This window comes from Chrysochloris asiatica, unplaced genomic scaffold (assembly GCF_000296735.1).
Source record: "Chrysochloris asiatica unplaced genomic scaffold, ChrAsi1.0 scaffold00003, whole genome shotgun sequence".
NCBI classification, from domain to species: domain Eukaryota; kingdom Metazoa; phylum Chordata; class Mammalia; order Afrosoricida; family Chrysochloridae; genus Chrysochloris; species Chrysochloris asiatica.
The window spans coordinates 3615359-3623453 of NW_006408521.1; the positions used below are offsets into that span (position 1 = coordinate 3615359).

An 8095-nucleotide genomic window follows, 5' to 3' on the forward strand; every position below is an offset into this window, starting at 1 on the left:
ACAGCATGACATTTTTCACACAAAGAATATAATGAACATGACCTACAGTGTTTCTGACCCATTCCTTTATTAAGCATAAATATCCACACTATTTTTCACAGTGCCTTTAGCAGTAGCTAGAAAAATACAATAAACTACAATAAGGCAAAATTCTCAAGTACTCATTTTTAACTTCTCTGAGGTAAAAGCCAATGGCTTACATACCTTTATTCATTTTAGATAAATTAATCCATTATTAATTTTAGATAAATGTGTACTAAAATATGTGACATTAGCTTTGAGACAGGAAACTATGGAAATTACAAGGGAGATGAGGGAGAAAAAAAATGGAGTCTAGAAGAGCAATCAGGAGACTGCTATGTAAACAAGTAAGTAAGAAGCTCTTTAAAAATGTTAAAAACTTTGCTAAAAAATTACAATAATTAAAATAAAGAGTCATAGCTTTGTCATTTTAAGGATAATCTGAATGTACTGCTGCATAGCGAAGGAGCATGGTGTTGCAGCAGAGCTGAAATAATCGTAGTTATTGTTAAATGTTGTCTAGTCAGTTCTGACTCATAGCACCCCTGCATAGGATTTTTGATGAGCAGATAGTAAGCTTGAACAGTTGGCCTTGCAGTCCAGTGCGTTAGCCCACTGGATATGTATTCTAATCTTAAATTTATCAATAAATGTCCATTTATTGTTTGATATGGATACAAACAGGAGATTAAATGAAATTCATAGTATTTCAGGTTTTATGGCACTGGTAGCTTCATGGTTATGAGTAGGGCTGTTAAACTCAAGTTCAGCAGTTCGAAACTAACGGCCATTCCTCAGGAGAAATATAAGGCTTTCTGCTCCAGTAAAGATGTACAGCCTCAGAAACCTTATACAGGGTCACTTTGAGTTGGAACCGACTCAACAGCACGTAACCACCAGCACCACCATCAGTAACTTCAATTCAAACCATAGTGTCCATTTTTAGGAAATTACGGCATTTAAATTTCAGTAATTTATTTTATATGTCCTAACTACAGGTGCCGAATCCTGGTATGGCTGTGTGGGTTAATGATCTGGACTGCAAAGTGGGTTTGAGCTGCAAGGTCTGTGGTTCAATATCACTAGCTCCTTGGAAACCCTTCACAGGGTCACTGTGGGTGGGAACGAACTCGATGGCACATAACAACAACAATGCCAGGTGCCCTCATTTTTTATTGATATGAAACAATTACCAAGAAATCAGTGACATAAACTAATAGACATTAAACTTCGTGAAAGATGGCAGCATGAATAGTACCCGTCTCCCAAGTTCCCACAAGATTGTGAAAGAATCCAGAGGTTGGTAGACTCAACTTTGTTAGAGCTCTGAAGGACGCTTAATAATTGCAGCAATTAAGTAAATGTTGAATCAAGAAAGAGGTAACTTTAATATATATGAAAGCTTTGACTGTCTACTATCTGTGCCTTTTTCTCCCAACATCTTGTAGTTCTAATGGAGGACTATGCTTTCAAACAGAACCCACACTCACAAGGCCTTGTAGCTCTTCTACTGTTGCCTCCTTTTGGGACCAGCATGTTATGAAGAAGCTCAGAATGAAAGATTGTGTATAGAGGAAGATGCTAGCTTTCAAAACTTCCTGGCAGCTGAAAGTAGCTACAGGAGTGCATCTCACAAAAGCAGTAGAAAACAATCTATGCCATCCATGAGATCATGAAAAAAGACATTAAATTTTTGAGTGGTTTTATAAGTGGAACTTGTTGCTATTATGAAGTATTGTCCAGTCCGTTTTGACTCATAGTGACCCTGCATAGGGTTTCCAAGGAGTAGATGACAGATTTGAACCACCAACCTTGTGGCTAGCAGTGCAGTGCTGATCCTTTAGCACCAAAGTAGATACAAAATAAATGTGTACTAAAATATGTGACATTAGCTTTGAGTCAGGAAACTATGGAAATTACAAGGGAGAGGAGGGAGAAAAAAAATGGAGTCTAGAAGAGCAATGAGGAGTCTGCTATGTAAAGCTGGAGAAAGACTGATGAGTATCTATGTATGGGTGAGACTATTGGAAACACAGTCACCTACAATTAACTTAGTATAGAAAATGTACCTAACAAATTACTGATCTGACCAAGATTTCTCAAGTTAATTTAAAAAGTGCTAGCTTGTTTTAGTTTTTAACTTTGTATTTCTATTATACAGGAAAAGAAAGAATTATCCATTTTATAAAAATAATAATAATAATATAGAGAACATATGAATGAGAGACTTTCTAGATAGGCAAGTAAAGTGTCTAATATCATTTTCTCCAGCTATCAAAAGATAATCAAAGTAAATCAGGACAAGGACATTTTGGGAAGAGATTTATGGAATGAATATCATTGTTTCACATGTTGATGTTCAGCATAGAACATCCATCACCAAAGAAGTACTAGCAACTAAATAGGCAGAATGACCCATCCATGTGACATGCGCCAATTACACGTCCTAGAACAAAACCCCTTAAAGGTTGTAAACATGGTGGCAGGAAGGGAGGTTATTTCTGCATCCAGAAGCATGAGCTCCCAACTACCAAGTCTTATTTAGATAATGTTGCAGCCAGCTGCAGACACCTGGGCTGAACCTCTGAACGGAAACCACCCATTATGGAGACTAACTATCCATTTAATTAAAAAGGCAGTTCTCATCTTTTCTAAAATTTTCATATTCTGATTGGTAATTTAATTTTCCTGTCCCAGGTCCTCAGCATATATCCTGTAACAGAGTTTTGGTGCGTACTTTGAATAATAGAGGTATTAACTGGTCTTCCTTGTAGTTGTGTGGATATTATCCAATCACAGACAACATTGTACTTCATGACTGATCTTGATATGTTCTTTTTGATGATGAATGGGAAATCATTTCTCTTTAATTTTGTCATTCCCGGCCTAGCAAATAATGTGATTGTCAGATTAAAAATGTACAATACTAGGCCATTTCAGCTCACAAATGCCTAGGATAATAAAGTTTATGAATTCTATTTCATTTTTGACAATTTCCAACTTTTCTAGATTCATAATTCATACAGTCTATGTTCTGAATAGTAATGGACATGTACATCTGTCTCTTTCATTTTGAGTTGTGCCCCATCAGGAAATGAAGGCCACGGGGGCTTTACTTCATTTGCATCATCACACTGTACTCTACTTTCAGGAGGCAGCCCTTCCCCCATCACATTGTTTGTGCCTTCCAGTCAGAGGAGCTTGTCTTCTGAAAATATTCTGGTGCTCTTCATCATGATTCAGTACGCAATAATCTGGTGCTGACAGAGTCTGACTGCTATTCATACGGTTTTCAGTGACTAAATATTTGGAAGTAGTCCATCTCTCCTTCATTCTAGTCTGTATTTATCTGGAATCTCATATGAAACCTGTTCACAGTGGGTGACCCTGTTGGTTTTTCAAATAACTGTGGCATAGCTTCTATAATTCTAGCAACACACAAACCACCACAGTAAGAAATACTAACAGAGCCAGTGATGATGAAATTGAAGAATTCTACCAACTTCATCAGTCTGAAGTGGATCAAACATGCAATCCAGATATATTGATAATAACTGGTGATTGGAATGCAAAGGTTGGAAACAAAGTGGAAGGATCAGTGGTTGGAAAATATGACTTTAGTGATAGAAATGATGCTGGAGATCGCATGATACAATTTTGCAAGACCAATGACTTGTTCACTGCAATACCTTTTTCCAACAGCACAAAAGATGACTATACATATGGACCTCACCAAATGGAATACACAGTAATCAAATCAACTACATCTGTTGAAAGAACTGATGGAAAAGCTCCATATCAGCCAAAACAAGGGGAGGGGTGGACTGTGGAACAGACTTTCAATTGCTCATATGCAAATTCAGGCTGAAGATGAAGAAAATTAAAACAAGTCCCTGAGAGACAAAATATGACCTTTAATATATCCCACCTGATTTTAGACATTATCTGAGGAACATATTTGATGCATTGGACACTAAAGACCAAAGACAAGAAGAATTGTGTAATGGCATAAAGAACATCATACAAGAAGAAAGCAAAAGGTAATTAAGATGACAAGAAAGACGGAAAAGACCAAAATGGATGTCAGAAGAAACTCTGAAACTTACTTTCCAGTGTAGATATGCTAAAGCAAATGGAAGAAGTGAGGAGGTACAAGAGCTGAACAGAAAATTTCAAAGGTTAACATGAAAAGACACAGTCAAATATTATAACAAAATGTGTAGACACCTAGAGTTAGAAAACCAAAAGTGAAGAACAACCTCTACATTTCTCAAGCTGAGAAATAAAAGAAAAAATTCAAACCTCAACTTGTGGTATTGAAGGATGCTTTGGGCAAAATATTGCATGATGCAGAAAGCATCAAAAAACGATGTAAGGAAAACACAGAGTCACTGTGCAAAAAAGGAATGGTTGATTTTCAGACACTTCAAGAGGTAGCATATGATCAAGAGCCAATGGTCCTGAAGGAAGAAGTTCAAGGTGCATTGAAGTCATTGGCAAAGAACAAGGTACCATGAATCTCACAACTGGATGAATAACCAACATCATGAAAAATGGAGACAATATTGAAGTTGTCAAGGATTTCATGTTACTTGGATCCACAATCAATGCCCATGAAAGGAGAAGCCAAGAAATCAAACAATGCAGTGCACTGGGCACATTTACTGCAAAAGACCTCTTTTAAGTGTAAAAGAACAAAGATGTCTCTTTGAGGACTAAGGCACACCTGACCAGAACCAAGGACCATGGCATTTGCAATTGACTCAGATGCATGCTAAGGCTTGACAGTAAGAAGACCAAAGAATTGATGCCTTTGAATTATGATGTTGGTGAAGAACAATGAATATATCATGCACTTCCAGGAGAAAGAATAAATCTGTCTTGAAAGAAGCATAGACTGAATGCTCCTTAAGAGCAAGGATGGTGAGATGTTGTCTCATATAATTTGGACAAGTTACAAGGAAGGGACTGATTGGTCACACAGGGTCAGGGTGCAGTATCGAGATACGCCCCTTACTCAGCCTCCTCCTGGTCTTCTCTGGCTGCACCTTCACCCTGTACTTGCTACCTCATGGGCCAAGACTGGACTCCATCAAGGAGTATGGTGACAGAATGTTTTAGCTGCTGCCTTGTTTGGACCATGGCTGGGGCTTCTGCTGTGTTGTGTGTTGACCTCAGTGGGTGCCACATGCAGCTACCTGACCTCCAGTATTTTTGGCAAACAGTTGGTGGTGTCCTACTTTCCTGATAAAGTGGCCCTCCTGCAGAGTAAGGTGGAGGAGAACAGAAACAGCTTGTTTTTCTTATTATTGTTTTAGAGACTTTTCCCCATGACACCAAACTGGTTCTTGAACCTCTTGTGCCCACTTCTGAACATTACCATCATGCAGTTCTTCCTGTCTGTTCTTATTGGGCTGATCTCATACAGTTTCCTCTGCGTGCAGATAGGCTCCATCCTGTCAACTCTCTCTGGATGCTCTGTTCTCCTGGGAAACTGCCCTTAAGCTGTTGGCCATTGCCCTGGTGGCCTTAGTTCCTGGGAATCTCATTAAGAAATTTAGCCAGAAACACCTGCATTTGAATGACACAAGTACCACTCATCATCCAAATAGTAAAAAATGCGTGCGATCTGGACTGACAGGCTGTCACACCAATGCATATTTATGGAATGTGTGTGGTCCACTAAAGCCCCTATTGATTTTTCATTATTAACCTAAACCCACCAAGACTGACTTGATGACACTTACCAAATGCCCTAAGCTAATGATTTGGATTCAGTTCATTTGTGGGCAATGCCTTGTTATGGCAGACATTTTATGTTCTAGAAGGTGAATTAAATCAGGTGTGTTTTTAAAAAAAAAACCTGCTTTGGCAAGACAGTCTGAGAAATGGCTAGCCTCCTAGAAAATCCTGTTTGTATTTTATGGACCAACAAGGGAACTCGGTATATATTGTATTTGCCTCTTGCCATGCCATGGGAGAAAGATGAGGCTTTTCTGCTCCTGTAAAGATTTACAGCCTTGGAAACCCTATACAGGGTCGCTATGAGTTGGAACCGACTCCACAGCACATAACCACCACCACCATGACCCGAGCTGTCCAGGAAGAGCATTCCAGAGTGCCGCTGCTGCTGCTGTTGTGACGGGGGGCTCCTGGTGAGTCCCTTGCTGATATTAGTAGGGTCAATGGTGACATTTCTTGTGAGTCTATTGAATGTTTCTTCTGTCATTTTGTTGTGTGGCACTTTGGGTTAATGCGCCAGACTGCAAAACCTTTGAACTACAAGGCCAGTGGCTTAAGCTCACCAGCTGCTCCTCGGAAACCCTATGCAGAGTCGCTATGGGTCGGAACCGACTTGATGGCACTTAGCAACAACAACAACAACCTCTTCCATGGAGTCCTGGTGTGGCGCTGTGGGCTAATGCGTCACACTGCAAAGTCGTTTGAACTGCAAAATCAGTATTTCAAGCTCACCCGTTGCTCCTTGGGAACCCTATACAGGGTTGTTATGGGCAGGAATCGACTCGATGGCACTTACCAACAACAACAACCTCTTCCATAAACCAAGAGAAACAAGCTGATGAGCTATACGAGATTTCACAGACAGCTTAAACGCATAATTTCTGTGATGCTGTTTGTCTTCAACCACACTGATGTTACCAAATCCCACAAACCTCCTAATAGTTGCATGTCCTAACAATTAAGGTGATTGCAAACAGACTATTAAATATGCATAGAGCAAACTCTGTAGGTTATGGAGAAATTCTTGCTCATCTGGACAGGACCGGCCCTTGTCTCGGCTGAATCAAATGGCCATCAGTACATTTTCTAATCTGTCATTTTTGTGTCCTTTTAACATTCTTCTGCTAGGTTGGAAACAGCACACTAGGATACAGCTATAGTACTCTGATGGCTTTTCATTTTGTCATTGACCAAAAGAACTGAGAAATAATTGTATCTTTCAATTCTAAAAGAAACGTGGTTTCTTATTTGTATGTGTATTGTCTTTCAGTATGTGTAGCCTCATTGCTTCCACAACTGTAAATTCTGAGTTGGCACACATCTGGGTTAATGGAACCAAGGGCAGAAGAACCTTAACACCTATTTGCCCAGCTCTGTGATCCTGCAGTTTATTAAGAGTAATTTGTCATTACCAGATTGTTGCCTGAGGGTGTCTTCTGCTGGGTTTGTCTCTTGGTTTGGCCAAGAATCTTGCCAAGAGGTTTAATATAGTCCTCTTACTCTACATGAATTTTTGGGAATACTCATGTAAGCAGAATGGATTCCGAAATTGTCTTATATAGACATGGTATAATCCTTTCATACCAAAGTTCATTTAAAAATGTGTTTCTTTAAAAGAAATCTTGATCAAAAGAGTGGAGTAGAAAGGAGGCAGTTTGAGTTGGGAAATGTGGCTTTGTTCTGGGGAGGGCTAGAGAAGGAGAAACATAAGTTTTGTGTATGCCCTATGCCCTTTATCATCTTCCTTAAATACTCTTCCCTCCCCACCTTTGCAACAATGTGCTCATTCCTTGTGACTTTACAGGTAGTCAATTTCCCAAATAAATGAATATAATTGTAAAAAAAAAAAAAAGTTCTAAGGAAGGACCAATTCCTTGATACGGACATCATACTTGTAAAAGTAGAGGATCTGTGGGAAAAAAAAAAGGAAGTTTGCATCATTTGCATATCACAGGTTGTTGATGAGTCGTCCTCCAATTCTGATGCTCCTCTTTATATAATCCAGCTTCTGAGATTGTTTGCTCAACACACATATTGAATACATATGTTGAAAGAATACAACCCTGGAGCACATCTTGTTCTGTTCAAATGACTGCCTGTACAGTTTCTTCAGGAGCCCAGCTATTTATCCCGGGATGCCCATTCTTTGAAATGTTATCCATAGCTTGTCATGTTCCACACTGTTGAAAGCCTTTGCGTAGTTAATAAAGCACAGGTAAACATCCTTCTGATATCCTCTGCTTTCAGCCAAGATCCGTTTGGCATACGCAATGACATTCCTAGTTCCACATCCTCCTTTGAACTTGGCATGAATTTCTGGCTGTTTTCTGTT

At 39.3% G+C, this 8095-nt stretch overlaps 1 pseudogene; it reads left to right on the forward strand.

Annotated features, from left to right (window-relative positions):
- The first annotated feature begins 2431 nt into the window (after positions 1-2431).
- Positions 2432-5733, forward strand: LOC102828841 (annotated as a pseudogene).
- The last annotated feature ends 2362 nt before the right edge of the window (positions 5734-8095 follow it).